Raw genomic sequence first — 20,573 nt, 5'->3', positions numbered from 1 at the left:
CTCTCTCCCCCTCTCTAACAGCTTGGATAACATTAGCTGGAACACACGGTGTATAATACGGCTTCTGCGAACTGCCGAGGAACGCACCGGTCATGCCCTCAGACCAGCAGACGCCCACGAGTCACTCGATGCTCCGTCGCGCGAGCATGACGCGAGCGCCCTCGTCAAACTGCGATTATTGCTCGCGCCATGTTCGACCGACGGTGACGCGAAAGCAGTCACGTAACTTCTTCATCGCAGCGGTTATGAAAAGCTAGTATCCGTATTTCATACATCTTTCTGGCCCACATCTTGACACCTGCATCGAAAATGAATTCTTCGGCGCAACCTTTCTTGTTCGCACGTGAAGAGCCTGTTCATCTGGGCTCTAATTCATTTCTTTTTCAATATCTCGCGCACATCTGTTGTCAACAGGGCCGGGACCCGCCGTGGTTGCTCAGTGGCTATGGTGTTAGGCTGCTGAGCACGAGGTCGCGGGATCGAATCCCGGCCACGGCGGCCGCATTTCGATGGGGGCGAAATGCGAAAACACCCGTGTGCTTAGATTTAGGTGCACGTTAAAGAACCCCAGGTGGTCGAAATTTCCGGAGTCCTCCACTACGGCGTGCCTCATACTCAGAAAGTGGTTTTGGCACGTAAAGCCCCATAATTTAATTTCTTTTTTTAACAGGGCCGGTGACGGACCGCGCGCTGTATCTCCCCCGCGTACGCGCTGTTCCAATTTTCCTTTCTACGCATCTGCTCGTGCGCAGTCACACAAATTCTCGTCTTATTTTCTGAATCACTGCACCATAAGTACGCCGCATGTCAATCATAAACAAATCCATAATACAATAGAAAGTACCGGTATTTATCGCACCGACGACAGTGCATGCGCTAACTTCCGAAGTCCCCACTGAGATTGGTCACGCCGAAATGAGAAATTATCTTCTCCGTTTTTGTGCCAAACTTCTCTAAACGCGCCAAAGTGGGATAATTCATTGAAAAGAATATCTCCTTCAGTCACGAATTAGGACTGGTTGTTGATAAGTGCGTCCAAAGGAGTCGAAGTGGTATGGCGACGCTTTGTGCGTTTGCTAGTGTGTATTGATGATTGCAAAGCAAATATATATCTTCTTATTGTGCAGTCAGGTACGCTACGTTTGTATTCAAAAATATACAATTCTACATGTGCGTGTTAATTACTGGATGCATGCATTACAGAGCAAAACAAAATAAAGCTATATTTTTAGTCATAATAATTCTTTCGAGGGAACGTGACAGGTGGAACATCCCGTCAAAAGAAACATGATAGTGTCTTATACAAATTGGTCGTTTGTATACAACGCTCACATCTAAGTGAAGTAGAGCCATTCTGAGCACACGCGGAGGGTTCGAGGGTTCAATTTACCTAAAGCTCAACGTTCACGTTTTTTTGTTTTGTTTTGTTTTTTGCCTTGCCGCCACTGGAGAGAAATGGCAAAGAGAAGTCGCGTACACTAATGTGGGCATGGTGTCTGAAGTGGATATGAGTGGTGACGGATTAGTCGTGCGGCTGGTTTTATTATTGTTAGGTTTGGATACAAAACAAACATGTGGGCCGAACTCATCTACGATTACTGCTCAAGCATGCAAATAGCTGGAACGCACTGTGTATAATTAGTACTTTGATAGTGACTCACATCAGAGCGACTTCAGGCAGAATGTGTGGGTTTATTGACCAGTTGCCTTCGCCCAAACAGTTCACGTACTCGTGACGCCTGCGGCAGAAAGGATGTTCCACATCCGCCACCAAGGTTTGTGAGTGGTGGCGCTGAATAACACTCCTAGGGTTAGTTCTAGTAGTAAAAACACAAATTTCCAAGAAAGTGGTTGGAAAAACGACGCCGCGGTAGCTCATTTGGTGGAGCATCGCTCGCGTAATGCGAAGACGTGGGATCGTTCCCCACCTGCGGCAAGTTGTTTTTTCATTCACTTTTATTTCCATTAATTTGTCATTTATTTAATTCACTTAGTGAGCAGAAGTAGTTTCCCCTATGCTGTCGTTGGTTTGTTGGCTTCTTATGATTAATAAAAATCGGGCCCCTCGGTTAACCCCCTTTATTCTTGTCCAGCCAAATAAGGGAATTTATGAGCCCGAAGTTTCGGAGCCCATTCGGCTCCTTCTTTAGGGGTTATTCTTCGGGGGTGGCAGTGTGCAGCTTTTAAAAAGTCCTTCGTAGAAGGGACGAGGGGGGGGGGGTGAGAGCGAAAGCCGGGGAGACATTTGCACAGGGAGCCTTTCCTTGACAGACTGGAAGAAATCAAAGGGTATGGCTGGCGGTGACGGTGCTGGTCGGAGGGAAGACCGATGCGGGGGGGGGGGGGGGGGAGGGGGGAGTGCTTGACCGGTGGGAAGGTTCTTGAAGGGGTTGAGGGGGAGGGAAGCGAAGACGTTTAGGTGTTGGTGACTTAGATGGGGGCATTATCTGGCTGGATAGCTAGATAACTGGATAACCTGAAAGTAAACTGGTCTCCCAATCTAAAGAATGCTATTCGTAATAAAAAAAAAAAAATCAAGGGAGGACAAAGAGCTACCATCTCCTGGTGGCAGCTGGTGACTACTGCTAGGAGGGACACGGCACCTACCGGCTGTAGGAGAGAAATGGTGTACAGAAAAATAATAGTGAGTGAAGAACTCGAGAGAGGAGAAAAGAGAGGGGGGGCATAGTGATGGAGAGGAGGGAGAGGGAATAAGGACAAAAAGAAAGGAACAGAAGGACACTAAATGAAGCGTGCGTGCCAAATTCTTCGGGCGGCACTTAGCGCTTGGCAGATGGCCCTTAAATTAGCACAGACATTGGAGCAAGACGTTTGGCTATAATAAGGACTGTCGCCTTCGAAAATAACAGATGGGCTCACTGTGTCCAATCATGCTTGGATGCAAGACCAGCGGGGAATGTTATCTCGTGCGCTGTAACACATAGTAAGGTCCAGTGAATAGCAGTAGCGCAGTTCATTGCGCTTATTATGAGTGACAACTGAAGTTTAAGTGACTCAGTGTTTCAGTTGCACCGCAGGAAGCACCGACTGGCCGCCCCCGTCGGTGCAACCGTACAGCCACCATGGAACATCCCACGCGAAAGTTCAATATGAACTGCTGTACTTGTTTACCGACAGAAAGCAGAAAGAAACAGAGAAATAAAAAGAAGGCCTTGGTGATTGTACGTAAAGGAACACGGAATCCATCCTGTACACCGAGAAACACGGTATTATTATCTCGCCTGGCTTTTAACTCAAGGCGACAGCCAACACGCTTCATCCGCCAGTTGCCTCTTATGTGCGCAGGAAACGTACGTCATCTGAATGGATGAGTTTATTCGGCTTAAACGCTGCACAATGGAAGATTGACGAGGCAAAACCAGTCGGCCGAGCCACTTTTGTTCGTTCCTGCGAAAAGACCGCTCAGACCGGATACTAGTACGACTAATCTACGGCGCATTCAGCGTGTAACGAGAAAATGTGGCAGATGCGCGAGAATAGTAGTGCCGAGTAGTATTAGTGCTTTAAATGATTGCTTTTGCCGCGACAGATGGATTGCTCCGTTTGTTCGTTGTTTCCGATACGCCGTCGTTGTCTCCAGGCTGCGCAGTCGTGGCTAGTTTTACTCTTGTAGTATGGCTAAGAAAAAAAATAACGGATTTTTTGTCTACCACCGCCACTGGCAACTGTATAGTCTATCCCTGCGCCAATGTGCAGCTACTAGCTGGACGCGCTAACCACTGCGCTGTCGTGCTGCTCCCACCATCCTCTTTCTTTATTACGTGAGAGTAATACCGCACCGCTATTCGCCGAGCGCTATCACGTGGTGCAAAATGACGTCAAATGTTCAATTGCACCGCTGCGATGCCAAGAGTTGCAGCGGTGGCGTAGAGGTAGAACACCCGCCTCGCGTGCAAGAGGTCCGTGGTTCGAATCCCGGTGCCGGCAATTTCCCACCGGATTAAAAAAAAAATCCGCGTGTTGATAAAATTGCATAAACAGGCCTGGAGTGTGGCCTGATCCCGGTGACCAGAACCAGTAACGCACTCTTTCACCAGAGCAGGATTGGCCACCCTGGTGCAGCACTTGGCCAAACCTCCTTTATGAACACAACAATCAAACCCCGGCCCTCAGTCCCCAGCAGCTGCGAAGCAACTGACCACGGCGGCGGTCAGACCTGCGACGCTGCAGAGGGTGCTAAGAATCCCTGGCTCCGGACAGGCCGCCATTGGAATATGAACCTGGCAACGTTTAACGCTAGAACGTTATCGAGTGAGGCGAGTTTAGCAGTGCTGTTGGAGGAATTAGAGGGCAGCAAATGGCATATAATAGGGCTCAGTGAAGTTAGGAGGCCAAAATAAGCATATACAGTGCTAAAAAGCGGGCACGTCCTGTGCTAGCGGGGCTTAGCGGAGAGACGAGAACTAGGAATCGGATTCCTGGCTAATAAGACTACAGCTGGCAACATACAGGAATTCTATAGCATTAACGAGAGAGTGGCAGGTCTTGTTGTGAAACTTAATAAGAGGTACAAAATGAAGGTTGTGCAGGTCTACGCCCCTACATCCAGTCATGATGACCAGGAAGTCGAAAGCTTCTATGAAGACGTGGAATCGGTGATGGGTAGAGTGAAAACAAAATACACTATACTAATGGGCGACTTTAATGCCAAGGTAGGCAAGAAGCAGGCTGGAGAGAAAGCAGTGGGGGAATATGGCATAGGCACGAGGAATAGCAGGGGAGAGTTATTAGTAGAGTTTGCGGAACAGAATAATATGCGGATAATGAATACCTTCTTCCGCAAGCGAGATAGCCGAAAGTGGACGTGGAGGAGCCCGAACGGCGAGACTAGAAATGAAATATACTTTATACTCTGCGCTACCCCTGGCATCATACAAGATGTGGACGTGCTCAGCAAGGTGCGCTGCAGTTACCATAGGATGGTAAGAACTCGAATTAGCCTACAGCTGAGGAGGGAACGGAAGAAACTGGCACATAAGAAGCCGATCAATGAGTTAGCGGTAAGAGGGAAAATAGAGGAATTCCAGATCAAGCTACAGAACAGGTATTCGGCTTTAACTCAGGAAGAGGACCTTAGTGCTGAAGCATTGAACGACAATCTTGTGGGCATCATTAAGGAGTGTACAATGGAAGTCGGTGGTAACTCCGTTAGGCAGGATACCAGTAAACTATTGCAGGAGACGAAAGATCTGATCAAGAAACGCCAATGTATGAAAGCCTCTAACCCTACAGCTAGAATAGAACTGGCAGAACTTTCGAAGTTAAGGATCAGGTAATAGCAGATTTGTTGAAGGATGGTGGGCAGATTGTTCTAGAGAAACTGGCCATCCTGTATACGCAATGCCTCATGACCTGGAGCGTACCGGAATCTTGGAAGAACGCTAACATAATCCTAATCCATAAGAAAGCGGACGCCAAAGACTTGAAAAATTATAGACCGATCAGCTTACTGTCAGTTGCTACAAACCATTTACTAAGGTAATCGCAAATAGAATCAGGAAAACCTTAGACTTCTGTCAAGCAATGGACCAGGCAGGATTCCGTAAAGGCTACTCAACAATAGACCATATTCACACTATCAATCAGGTGATAGAAAAATGTGCAGAATATAACCAACCCTTATATACAGCTTTCATTGATTACGAGAAAGCGCTTGATTCTGTCGAAACCTCAGCAGTCATGGAGGAATTACGGAATCAGGGTAGACGAGCCATATGTAAATATACTGAAAGATATCTATAGCGGCTCCACAGCCACCGTAGTCCTCCATAAAGAAAGCAATAAAATCCGAATAATGAAAGGCGTCAGGCAGGGAGATACGATCTCTCCAATGCTATTCACAGCGTGTTTACAGGAGGTATTCAGAGACCTGGATTGGGAAGAATTGGTGATAAAAGTTAACGGAGAATACCTTAGCAACTTGCGATTCGCTGATGATATTGCCTTGCTTAGTAACTCAGGGGAACAATTGCAATGCATGCTCACTGACCTGGAGAGGCAAAGCAGAAGAGTGGGTCTAAAAATTAATCTGCAGAAAACTAAAGTAATGTTTAACAGTCTCGGAAGAGAAGAGCAATTTACAATAGGTAGCGAGGCACTAGAAGTGGTAAGGGAATACATCTACTTAGGGCAGGTAGTGGCGGCGGATCCGGATCATGAGACGGAAATAATCAGAAGAATAAGAATGGGCTGGGGTGCGTTTGGCAGGCATTCTCAGATCATGAACAGCAGGTTGCCATTATCCCTCAAGAGAAAAGTGTATAATAGCTGTGTCTTACCAGTACTCACCTACGGGGCGGAAACCTGGAGGCTTACGAAAAGGGTTCTATTCAAATTGAGGACGACGCAACGAGCTATGGAAAGAAGAATGACGGGTGTAACGTTAAGGGATAAAAAAAGAGCAGATTGGGTGAGGGAACAAACGCGAGTTAATGACATCTTAGTTGAAATCAAGAAAAAGAAATGGGCATGGGCAGGACATGTAATGAGGAGGGAAGATAACTGATGGTCATTAAGGGTTACGGACTGGATTCCAAGGGAAGGGAAGCGTAGCAGGGGGCGGCAGAAAGTTAGGTGGGCGGATGAGATTAAGAAGTTTGCAGGTACAACATAGCCACAATTAGTACATGACCGGGGCTGTTGGAGAAGTATGGGAGAGGCCTTTGCCCTGCAGTGGGCGTAACCAGGCTGATGATGATGATGATGATGATGATGATGATGATGACAACTTTACGGGCGCGGCGCCGGCTCGTTTGGACCGTCGAGCGTGCTTTGCATCAATTGGCTCCTGGTTGCAGGTACGGTATTCAACGATATGAAGTTAATGACTTTGGTGAAGCGATACGAAACACATCATTTTGACACTTGTATTCCAGTATGACGGGGCTCAGCGCAGCAAACTGCACAAATCGCACGGAAGGTGGCAAAGCTTTTTACGCGGTGCCGTGCGGATGGACGACACCAGCTGGCTCCGAAAGGGACCAGGATATGCGAGGTGCATTCGCCTTGTTTACAAAGGTAACTGTGGCTTGTTTACACTAAAGCAGCATTTATCTCGAGTAACACTCCTGTACACGCTGAATTGCGTAGCCCTGGCATAAGAGATGGTTCACTTGTGCAATGTTTGGTGTATATGTGCAGCGCGACACAGACGCGCGACAAAGACTGAACGACACGTCTGTGTCGCGCCCCACATATACGCCAAGAATGTTAACTTACCAACTCGCCCAATTCGTTGTGTTGCTTGTACGATTGTTCTTACTATGTGGCTCTCGAACAGTGTGTTCAAAACAGATTAAATACTAGGAGATACAATTTGCCCTTTGCACCCTTGGTTTTTCTCTACTCTTTCTTTTTTGTCGGTATTCTGATTTTTAATGTAAGGTCGTTTGATGTGCTGGTGTTCATTGTTTTGTAGTAAGCGAAAACATCGGGAGTTCCCGCTGATGAGACAGCTGTGATAGCTTCAGCATTTACCGGCCACAATATGTTACTTGTTCGATCAGCTTTAGTCGACGTGAAGAATGTAAATTTCTTTCTGTACGTTAATAAGCGCTTTGTTGCAGTAAATTAACATGAATAGATAAAAAAAATGTGTTTTCATATTACAGTCTCAATTGTGCGAATAATTACTTCGCAAGTTTGCCATCTTATGTGATTAGTACAATAAAAATAACCAGTTGTTACTCTTAATAACTTCTTGCCTTTCCAGTGGCTTTGAATCTTGCCCCCCAAGCCTCCGAGAACCAGCACTCATCCCCTGCTGCCACCAGCCATTGCTCATCCATTCCCTTGAACGAAATAAACCTGATCTACAAGCTCGTGCATCTTGAATATTATTCCAGTTGTACATTTGTTGCTACAAACCAGCTGTTAAGTTTGCGGTATGAATCGTAAAAGATGAGCTTTGCATAAAATATGCGCACATGTGAACATTTGAAATGCGTTTAAATCTAAGTGTCTGCACCGCCAAGTGTCTGCCCCGCGTATGTCGAAAACGTGCAGCTGCTGTGAACGACGGTTAGTGATGATAGACGGTCACGGTTAACGGTCACTGACATAACTGCAGGTACGATAGTTCTCTTGGCGACGAGCATTAATAAGCTGGTTTCGGACGTCAAAATGCGCTCACACAATTGTCCACCGTACGTGCGTCAAGTTTTCTTTAACACCTTAACACCCTTTAAAACATCTATTGCGTTCCGGCCTACGCGAGCAAAATTCATATGCATGCTGAAAAACATTTCACCACTTTGTGTTGCAAGGTAACGTGCGTTTGCACGCGAACTTTTCGGCTGTTCGACCCACGGGCGTAGTCAGGATTTTATTTCGAGGGATCGAGGGGGTCTTACTCCTTACAGTTACGTTCGTGCGTGTATTTGTACACGTGCGACTATATCATCATCATCATCATCATCATCATCATCATCATCATCATGTTTTATGTCCACTGCCGGACGAAGGCCTCTCCCTGCGATCTCCAATTACCCGTGTACTGCACCAACCGATTCCAACTAGCGCCTGCGAATTTCCTAATTTCATCACTCCACCTAGTCTGCTGCCATCCTCGACTGTGTTTCCCTTCTCTTGGTACCCATTCTGTAAGCATAATGGTCCAACGGTTATCTAAACGGCGCACTACATGACCTGCCCAGCCCCATTTGTTTCTCTTGATCTCAATTAGAATTTCGGCTATACCGGTTTGCTCTCTGATCCAAACCGCTCTCTTTCCGCCTCTTAACGTTATGCCTAGCAATCTTCATTCCATCGCCCTTTGCGCGGTCCTTAACTTGTTCTCAAGCTTCTTTGTCCGTCTCAAAGTCTCTACCCCTATGTCAGCACACGTAAAATGCACTGTTTCTACACCTTCGTTTTAAATGATAATGGTAAACTTCTAGTCAGGAGCTGGCAATGTCTGCCCTATGCGATCCAACCCATTTTTATTCTTCCATGAATTTCCTTTTCATGATCAGAGTTCCCTGTGATTAATTGACCTAGGTAAACGTTCTCCTCCACAGACTCTAGAGGCTGACTGGCGATCTTGAACTCTTGTTGCCTTGCCCGGCTATTCATCATTGTCTTCTGCATATTCATCTTCAACCCCACCTTTTCGCTCTCTCTGTTAAGGTCCTCAATAATTTGTTGTAACTCGTCTGCATTGTTTCTGAGTAGAAGAATTTCATCGGCAAACCGAAGGTCGCTAATATATATTCGCCGTCGATCCTCACTCCTAAACTTTCCCAGCTTAGTACCTTGAATACTTCTTCCAAGCATGCAGTGAATAGCATTGGAGAGATTGCGTCTCCCTGTCTGACACCTTGCTTTATAGGTATCTTCCTGCTGTTCTTGTGTAGAATTAAGGTAGCTATAGAACCTCTGTAGATATTTTCCAAGGTATTTACATAAGCATTCTGTACTCCTTGATTACGTAATGCCTCTATGACTACTGGCATCTCTACTGAATCAAATGCCTTTTAGTAATCTATGAAAGCCACACAGAGAGGCTTATTGTACTCTGCGGATTTCTCGATGACCTGATTAATGACATGGATTCGATCCATTGTAGAGTATCCCTTCCTGAAGCCAGCCTGTTCTTTTGGTTGATTAAAGTCCAGTGTTGCTCGTATTATATTAGAGACTAGATTGGTAAATATTTTATATAATACTAGGAGTAACCTAATGGGCCTGTAATTTTTTAATTCCTTAACGTCTCCCTTTTTGTGGATTAGTATAATGTTTGCATTCTTCCAGTGTTCTGGGACCTTTGCAGTCGATAGACACTCCATATGAAGAGCCGCCAGTTTTCCAAGCAATATGTCTCCTCCACCTTTGATAAATCGACTGTTATTCCATCTTCTCGCTCCACTGTTCCTCGTTTCATGCATTGCAAGGCCCTTCTGACCTCATCGCTAGTTATAGGAGGAGTTTCTGTATCCTGTTGATTACTGTTTCTAATGGAGGTATCCTGACTCCTCTGGGTATTGTACAGGTCAGTACAGAATTCTTCTGCTTCGTTTACTTTATCTTCGAGATTGCTGATGATATTACCCTGCTTATCTTCCAGTACATACATCTTGGTTTGTCCTATGCCAAGTTTCTTTCTATGTACATAGAAACTAAATATTTCGGGGGGTTGGCACCCCTCCGGCTTTGCCAATCGTCCGAGTGTAGCCTGCATTAAGAAGTGTCATCTTGCTCAGCGCTTGCGAACAATTGCCGCGTTTAGCTCGCGACCAGGAGACAAGAAAGCAAATGGACCACCGCGCGACATTTGCCTCCTGCACGCACGAGGCGTGGCTTCACTGCAGAGCTGTAACATAAAGCGGACCTATGCGCAACTCTGCTCCCTTCGGGAGCATATGCAGGGACACTAGGTGCGGGGTTCAGTGCAGCAACGCGAAATGAAGTGGCTTGCGTCAGACAAGCAGATAACTTTGAGGCCTATATTTCCCAGCGGAATAACCTGTTTTAATGCTAAAGCATGATTAGCCGCGAGATGTTTCAGTGGCGCCCTCTCGCGTGTGACGTCAGAGGGGGGACTGCGCGGCCGCGTCGCGCTCGCGACGTCAAGGCAGCTTGGCGCTGTCGGCCAACTAGCTGTGCTCGAATTTTTGAAATGTGAGCTGTAAGGAAGGAAGGAAGGAAGGAAGGAAGGAAGGAAGGAAGGAAGGAAAAAGTGGAGAAGGAAAGGCAGGGAGGTTAACCAGTTTAGCTTAACCGGTTTGCTACCCTACACATGGGAGTGGGAGGGGGGGAGAAAGATGGGGAAGGGAGAGAGAGAGAGCACATAGCACAGCACACACATCGTCAGTTAGAGTCCATCACTCTTGCGTGGTACGTGATATCACTGTCACAGCCGCTTGTCCAAACCCGTCTCTTTCAAAAACCGAAGTAGTCCCTTCGTCGCCTTCAGCTGCGATGTCTTCTGTCGGCAGCATGTGAAAATAGTTCCGAGGGACAATGGTCTAGTGTCTAGGTGCGCTAGAACGGATGCCAGGGACTGTCGCTGAACATTATATTCAGGAATAATTGACCGAGACCTCTGTTGAAGCGTGCACGGGGCCTACATGAAACGGCGCCTGACAGCAACTTCCCAGCTGTTTGACAGGAAAGACATGAGGGATGTCAGTAGACGGAATGCTGAAACTCTACAGAGCTCTCTTTCTCGGTTTTTTTACGATATGTCTACCTGTACTGAACAACACCTGCAAGACAAATATTCGTGTTCTGCAGGCAGCACAAGCTCAAGCACTCAGAGTTCGTCTTGGTTTGCCCAGATGCACGTCAACAGAGGCAACTATTGCGATTGCTCGGGACCATCCAATGCGAACTCACATTACGGTGGAAGCCCTGAGAATGCACATCTGACATTTTGCACGTGCCCCGTATCACCACGTTGCAACACTACCTTCAGATAGGCACCAAGCATAATTCTCTAAAACTATCGTCAAGTACAACGACAAACTTCTCTCGGGCTTCACCGCTGCATCTAAAGCATCGATACCCCCTTGGTGTCTTATCAGCCCCATATGTCCATCTCAGTGTACCAGAAATTGGGAAAAAGTCTGAAGCTGTCGTAGCCTGTGCTGAAACAACTGTCTCTGCTTCTTCTGCACGAGAGGTATGCGGACAGTGTACATATTTATACTGATGGTTCCGCAAGCATCCAGTGTTCGTCCGGTGCTGTGGTTTTCCCAGCAAGAGCTATTACCATCAGCTTTAGGACTGACCACCCAACACCATCGACATCTGCGGAACTAGCTGCTCTTCGCGCTGCACTTTGTTTCGTCAATCGGGAGCCACCTCGACAATGGTCAACCTTCAGCGACTCAAAGAGAGCCCTACAATCTGTGCTATGAGCTCTGCGTCGCGGGCCATTCGAACAGCTCGTATTCGATATTAGATGCCTACTCCATACATCACAGGAGAAAGGACACCACGTGACGTTTCAGTGGCTGCCAAGTCACTGCGGCGTCATAGGAAACGAAGACCCTGATAATGCCGCTCGGGCAGCTTTTGAAGACACACAAGAAGAGGCCATACCACTTTCACGGTCCGACGCAGCTAGCAGACTAGCAGAGGAGGTCGCCGCGATGCTTAATGCATGCAATGCTTTAGCATCATTTACCGAAAATTCTGTCTGGAACGTCTGATAGAAGGGCGGACAACATTAGTGGGCAAAGCAAAGCTACGTAATATTGTGCTGCTGTGCTCACCCTTCTCAAGATAACATTAATTAAACTTAATTGCTTCCATCGCGACACAGCTCGCCATCGCAGGTTAGTCGGCTCAGCGTAACTTTATTCTACCTTTGCTTCTACCATCGGTAGTGAACACGTATCGCAGGCGAGGTTCGTCCAGCGATGGGAATCAGCGCTACAAAAACATGTGACAACCTTTGCATAGATCACCGTTCTCAATATATTTTGTTCTGTAAGCGCGTCATAGGTATTTAAAACTAAAACAAGAAAGTTAAGAAGTGCAGGCTGGCTGGTACTTGACCGTATAAGTAGCTGAAGTGACCTAAACACACTAGAAAAAAAAAAAAAGAAGGGCAGCGTGGGGAGGAGGAAGGGTACATGTACAAAGGGGCATGAAAATCTTCACAGGCTTTCCTCCGTTTTCTTTTTTTATACGACTATATTAATTTCTAGGCTGATCAAGTGATGCCTCCCGAGTGTTCTACGGTAGTCTAAAAGTGCGTTGAATAGAAATAGCCAAATGATGAACTAAACAAACAATATCCCGAAGGGTGTATGAAAAGGGCCCGTGGTGTATTTTCTGTGCATAACCTAATGCCATAGTTTTGGAAGTGTTCTAGAGTGTTTTAAGTGTTTATGCCATAGTTCGGAAGTACCTTATTGTTTCTGCACCAGTTTGAGAGTGAAAAATGCTTTTTGGAGGTCAGTGCAGTGGTGAACACTGTTGACAGTCTCAAATAGCTTTAAGTCGTCGGCACACAAAGCCATGCTGTTCATTTATTAAAATGTTCTTACCACTAACAGAAAGCAAGGAATGCAATACCAATTCAAACACTTTCGACGTAGTGTAGATGATAGATATAGGCCTTCAGTTAATAACTGTACGTCTAGCACCCGATTTATGCACGGGCGTTGTCCATGCTACCTTCCGAATGCTAGAACACGTACTAGACTTTAGAGAACTATCGAAGATGCTTGTGAGAACAGGAAACAAGTATGCTTTCATACGTCTTCAGCGTTTCAGACATCGGTTTCACCCGTTGATTGAAAACTTGCTTTCACTACATTTCTTGCATCTTCAGAATCGTAGAAAGTGTACAGCTGCAGAAAAGATTAAACATTTTCAATTGTATATTGACTTTTGTCAAGTTTACTGAATGTCGAATCCATGCGAAAATATGAGAACATAAACGGCTTCATGTTTTCAAAAACTTGAAAAGCACTTACCCAGCCACTTGAAAATTATGCCTGGTGCATGACATTGTGAAAAACAATGAAAGGAGTGAACCCGCTGCCTACAACATACTGACACCGAATGCGTCACATCGGCCAGTCCCGAACGTATAAGAGAGCAGCTCCAACACGGATTCTTCAGTGGGCTCGGCGAAAACGCAGGAAGCGGAGCGTTAACCATGCGTCCCATATTATTGTTCCAGGTGGCTTTGCTGCCGATCGTCACTGCTTCTTGGACATCGCAGAATCACACCTGCGCTGCGCGTGCTCGTGGAACAAGCGGCAACTTCGCCCATCTGGCAATCAGTTGGACGTCAGGCTTTCTACAAGATGCCGGCAGCGCATGCGTCACATCGGCCAGTCCCGAACGTATAAGAGAGCAGCTCCAACACGGATTCTTCAGTGGGCTCGGCGAAAACGCAGGAAGCGGAGCGTTAACCATGCATCCCGTATTATTGTTCCAGGTTAGTTGTGTTCACTCAAACCGCAGCGATGTAAGAGGCGTTGTTGTGCCGTGTCCACGGACTTTGATTGCATTAGCCTACGAGTGCTATCATGTGTGCAAATTGTTACTTTGTGGCGATGTAGAATTGAATCTGGGTCCTTCCAATGCTGATATGCTCCAGACGCTGATACAGGGCCAAAAGGCTATTAGGGATGATCTGGCAGAGCTTAAAAAGCGGTTGGAAGACGCCGAAAAAAGCGTCAATTCATTCTCGACTCGAATGGCCCACCTTGAAACAAATGTCAGAGAAAGAACACAAAAAGTAGACAATTGCGAAATCTTTAGCAATTCTGTTGAAAAACTTCAACAAACACTCATATTGCAACAGGCAAAACTTGTAGAGCTGGAAGATTGGAGTCGCAGATCTAATCTTGTGGTTTTCGGCATAGATGACCGAACCAATGAAACTGAGGCTGATCTGCGACAGAAAGTAATCAAGGAGGTGTTCGAGGACAGGCTTGGTGTAAAGTGTTTGTCTATTGCTAGGATACATCGCCTGGGAAAACATCCTGGAAAGCGCCCTGTAATCCTCTTTTTTCAAAATTATATGGAAAAACAAGAAGTGCTACGCAACTGCCAGAAGCTTAAAGGGAAGCTGAAAGGTTTTCCAGAAAAAATGAGTGAAGAGCAGTACGCCGTGGTTTTCAACCCTCTGAATTCGAATATCGCATCGAAATTGAGTGAAAGAAAGCGCAAACATATTTTATTTCGACGAAAAGTGCAGCAGCAGACACGCCCAGCTCGCGCGCCTCGTTTCCGCCTGTGATTGGTCGGGCACCTTGTGACGTCAACAATGGTGTTCGTCCGGACCGACTGCTGCCGCTACACACGAAGCACGGTGCAAAGTAGTTTGGTGGTGTTTTGCTGAGACGGTCATGAAAATTTTCGAGAGCTTGCGCTTCCCTGAGGAGTTCGGCGTTAAGTCCAAACTCTACGAGTGCGATATTGCGCGCGACGGTGACGGGCGACGGCTTCGAGCGACAAAACGGGCCGTCGCTTGAACAAATCGCTCGGTGCTGTCGCTCGATCGCTCGTTTCTAGAAATCTAGAACTCGTCGCTCGAACCCAAAATCACGGATTATTGATAAACTCCGGTAGTAATCGTCACGGAAGTGGTTAGAGCACAACACTTGTTCTTGAGCGCTTGAAGTTGTTTCGCTTCACAGCAGCCTCCCACTTAGCTGAAAGCTTCTTGTCTTACAGGAACTAATGGAACATCGGAACATCGTCGCGGCCGCTGGTGTTCGTGCAAGCGTAGGCTGCACAGAACGCCGGCATGATCGGCCTACAAGTTCAATTGATGCTGCGCACGTCAACTACCACTGCTATATACACACAAATAAAGGAATGTAGGGTCGAGCGAAGCAGATTAGGACGGCACGCACGCAGAAATAAGCCCGGTCAGGCACGGTCGCGGAGGCTGCGAAGGAGCGGAACACCAGTGTTGACGTCACCACGCCGCCGTTTCCGGTCTCCGCTCGTATCGTCAGCGTCAGCAGCAGCGCGCGGCGCTCGACGGGGGGCGGAGCTACAGCGCAATTTTAACCGACGATTGCGTCGCTCCTAAGTGAAAAATCCCCCCCAAAATTTTACCTTAATGGTTTATAAGGTTCCCGCATCCGTATATGAGCGCCTTATTGAATTTGGACAGACTCTTCAGCTTCCCTTTAAGGGAACGCAGATTTCCGTGCAAAATGACTTCTCTGTTGAAACATTAAGAAAACGAAAACTGTTGTGGCAAAGTGCTAAAGCTGATAAAGAACAAGGAAAGAAGGTCGCACTAGTGAACGATAAGCTTCGCATTGATCCCCAATTCTACGCATCGGATGAGGTTTCGAACACACGTGCTGTTGTCCGATCCGGGAAAGATCCTGCACAAAGAGCGTAGCTTTCACAATCTAGTCTTACGAATCTTCGTGCGCTCTCTTTTAACTCCATAAGTGTTGCGAACAAAATGGAAAAACTAGAAATATTGCTTTTGACTTGCGACCCTCATGTGGTTGCTATCACTGAGACGTGGTTGCATGATGGCGTACACCATGATGAAGTTATTCCGCCCGACTATCAGATACACAGGCATGATCGAGGTACACGTGGCGGAGGAGTTGCTGTTATTTTTAAACTCGGTATTGATGTACGTCTGACAAACCAGATTAGTGATCACGAAAGCCTGTTTCTGAACGTCACTGTTAATGCTGTTACATTTATGCTTTGTGTTGTTTATAAAGCCCTTGAAATGTCAGAATCATTTCTCGAACAACTTTACGACCATCTTCTTCTAAACCATCCCCGACACGTGATTATTACGGGATATTTCAACCTTCCAGCTATTAAATGGGATAAATTAGTTTACGGGCAATCTAAATCGAGTGATGTTATTTTAGACACAATGTTAGCTCTGAACCTTGATCAAATTGTCTGTGAACTTACGTGCAACAGTGCTGTCTTGGACTTATTCTTTGTAAGTGATATGTTCTTAAATGGTGTTATTAGTACTGAACTTGGTATGTCGGATCACAGTTTCTCGTTTTTTTCTTGGTCTTATCGAAGGTCCGCAGGGCATTCGAGTACTCATTCAGTGTGCGTTAATGACTTCGACTGCGCTGATGATACATCTATCACAGATTACTTAGACACTGCACTAAACCACACTACACATGGTGATCTTCATGCGTTGTGGGCACAATTTAAAAAGGCAGTCATATTTTCCATAGAACAATATGTCCCATTCCGGAAGGTACGTAAGAACCGTAAAAACCCATGGATCTCTCGGGATATTATTCATATTAAACGTAGACTCAAGCGACTTAGAGAGCGTAGAGACGTAACACCCGAGAACTTTAATGAACTGAAAAGAAATTTGGTATTTAAAGTAAATGAAGCGCGGACACATCACTATCAACTCACTCTCCCTGCATTCATTAGAGATGATCCTGCTAAATTTTGGAGATTTCTGGGTCAAGGCCAATTCGAAACTGATGGCTTTATAATATCGCAGGCTTTTAATATTTATTTTCAGAGCGTTTTCTCTCCGTCAAGTGCTTACGTACCCCAACCCACTATGCTTGATGATATGCACATTCCTATCGTCACAAGGGAAGGTGTCTTAATTATGTTAAAGAACTTGAGCACCAGAAAGAGTATAGGACCAGATCAAATCCCGAATACATTTTTACAGCGCTATTCTATACAGATAAGCGATTTCTTGGCAAAGGTCTTTAATGCATCCTTGCGTAGTTGCGAACTTCCGGACGACTGGAAAATTTCACGCGTAATCCCCATCTTTAAAAAAGGTGTTAGGTCAATAATTTCTAATTATAGGCCGATTTCTTTAACTTCTGTTTGTTGCAAGTTACTAGAGCATATTGTGGCTCAGAATATCCAGTGCTTTTTAGCAGATAATAACGTCTTATTTCCTTGCCAACATGGCTTTCGGAAGGGAATGTCCACGACGACACAACTGGTAACAACTATTCACGACTTTTTAGCAGCTCTAGATCGTTCTGGGCAAATTGATATACTTCTGTTGGATTTTTCTAAAGCATTTGATAAGGTTCCGCACTGTGAATTACTTCTAAAATTAAATAACCTAGGATTGCCGCTATATCTTATCAAATGGGTTGAGGCATATTTAACTAATAGAAAGCAGTTTGTTGAAATCAAATATAGTGTATCTAGGATGCTCGGCGTTACATCCGGTGTTCCCCAGGGGAGTATTTTGGGGCCATTATTATTTCTTCTATATGTAAATGATTTAGTGCAAGTAATCCCGGACTCAGTGTCTATTAAACTTTTTGCGGACGATTGTATTGTGTTTAAAGAAATAACCTGCCATGAAGATCATAAGCTATCACAGCGAACTCTCAGCCACATTGAATGCTGGTGCGCAGAATGGGACATGGAACTAAACATTAACAAAACAGTGTTATTAAATTTAACGCGGAAAACGAATCCTAGCGTGTTCACTTACACTATCCATGGCTCTAACATTCAAGCAGTAAATAAATAGAAGTGTTTAGGGATTACTCTTTCTAGTGATATGACATGGGAGGCGCACATCTCTGCAATTTGCGCAACAGCTTTTCGCAAACTATGTTTTTTAAAAAGGAAGCTTACAAAGGCAACGGTGAATGTTAAACTTCAAGCATACAATGCCCTTCTCAGACCTAAATTGGAGTATGTATTCGTTGTATGGTATCCCCAAACGAAAAAAAGATATACACTGCTTAGAACGCCTGCAAAGGAAAGCAATCAGATTTATATTTAATAAATATAAAAGGCTGGATTCTCCAACTAAGCTCATGATTGCGCATAACATTCCCACACTAGCTGCACGCAGAAAAATCAGTCGACTAAAATTCTTGCATAATATTTTGTCTGGAAAAATAAATATATCTGTACCCTCATATTTAAAGTCCATCGCAAGAAGACCAACACGTAACACTCACAAACACTCCCTACAACAATTTTTTTGCCAAAACAGAGGCTTTTGAGCAGAGTTTTTTCCCACGCACAGTTTCGGATTTTGTTTGTTTGTGAGGCTTAAAATTTTGACGAAGCCCTTGAACTACACTTGTCTTAAATATCAACCTAGCCAAACTGTTATTTCTGGTGCAAGTACTGTTGTAACTTATTTATGTGCTGTTCTTTTTATGTGTGTGTGTGATAAATACCGTCCTAGTGAAACCGATGTATTGTATTGTGCGAATGTTGTTGAAAATCATTTCTGTGCTGTTCTTTTCCGATTTCATTGTAATTCCACTCCTGCTTGGGCCAGATTGGCCTGCAGTATTGTGAAATAAATAAACAAAATAATAACACCTAACCACTTGCCTTCTCACTCATTTTGCTAAAATATTCTGCACGTTATTCGAAATTTCAGCATAGTTCCAATAATAAGTGTTTCAAGATGCATGCGACACATTTTAAATATAATTGCTTTCATCAGTGCTATTGCTGTTGTGGGGTTCTCACCCGTGCTCTTGGGACAAAGGAACGACAACACAGTAGTGCAAACAATTACAAGGGCATTTATTGCACCTTTCATAGATCAATGCCTGCTAGCCGAGTTGCTATCCACAAAACATGCCGATGGGCGCGCGACAAATCACTAAAGTCCGACTCACCGCGACCGGATAACGAGCGAATATGTTCGCCCCATGCTGACACCAACGCCTGGTCGTTCGCGCGTACGGTCGCGCGAACGGAGGCGCGTTCGAAGGAGGCCACGCGAGACGGTCTTGCAGAAGCATGGATCGGCGCACGCGCGGAAGGTCCGCGCCGCTAGCCGAAGCCGAGCCAAAGTGGAAGCGCCTTCTCCTTTCCGCGCCCAAGTAACGCCGCTGTTAGGTGGCGTTAGCAGAGCCACACTCGCGCCATCTCTCGCTATGCGCTTCAACCACACCAACTGCAGCGGGTATCAAGCCACGCGGCGAAGCCGGATTACAGGAGACGGGAGCTATGCGAGAAAACAACACATCAGGGGACGCGGGAGAGTCACGCATCCCCACACTGTTGATGCACTATCTTGCTGTACACAATCCTGTAGACAGCGTCTGAAAGGATAAAGCACTGCTGAAGGAATTCCACCAGCACCACAAGAAAGGGAAGCTTTGAGGGGCTTCATGCACTTGAAAACAAGGTATTCATTTACTGATAGTGCACATACCGTGCCAGACTGAGAACGAAGGTTATTTGAAGCATCTTTTAAACATATAAAGAACAGAAATGTTCTGCAAAGGCATCAGCAGTTCTCCAGACAACATCACCATTTTCAGAAAAAAGCCATCTTCGGCGCTCGCTTTAGAAGAGCGAGAGCGCGCGAAGCTCCAATAATATTTTGAATTACGTGTCACGCTGGCTTCAACACAGTCAATGTGGTCGTAGTGATCATTCCAACAACAACAACAACAACAACAACAACAATAATAATCCTAGCGGTAACATGGCACTCTAGACAGCTTGCAAAGATAAATTATGCAGACCCCACGCACTGTGCGAATCTATGTAAACGAAGCTTTCTGTGCTGGTTGCTTTGCTTGATAACAATTAGCGGTGATGTTGACGGCAAAAGCTTAATTTCTTCAACGCTTGGTCTAACAAGAGAGTGGCGAGTTGATGTTAAACGTTACCTTGCCTGCACCACTGCTCTTTGTCGGCGTAGTATACAAAGAACACACAGGGAGAGGTGTTTGAGGCATTTTTGTGCCCCATATTTCATAACCCCTGAGAGGGTTGAGCATCATTACCTCACATGGCATACCGCATCGTGGCAGAAGTACTGAAGGGACCCTGAAACAATTTTGACGATTTTCTACAAACGTACTGAGTCGTTAGAGTACGTCCTTCTGATCATTAATTGACGCATCTAAGTGCTCCGCGTAAAGCGTGTAATTTATTATAAGGTTTTAAAAATGCACATTGCTGCCGATCACAGCTCACTGCTCGGCGGCATTTTAAGCCACCCCTACCCATATGACGTAAATCACCCATACGACGTCAGTGGGGCGAGCTATACGATTGGCTGACGAGGGCGCGTGATGGATAATTTTTCCACCTTTATGGTGAACAAATGATGTTCGTAATAGTTGGAATGTTAGTTAATTTGTTTTTAT

Source organism: Dermacentor andersoni, chromosome 2, assembly GCF_023375885.2.
Source record: "Dermacentor andersoni chromosome 2, qqDerAnde1_hic_scaffold, whole genome shotgun sequence".
Taxonomy (NCBI): Eukaryota; Metazoa; Arthropoda; class Arachnida; order Ixodida; family Ixodidae; genus Dermacentor; species Dermacentor andersoni.
The sequence above is the reverse complement of the archived record's forward strand: the minus strand, read 5'-3'. Positions refer to the sequence as shown.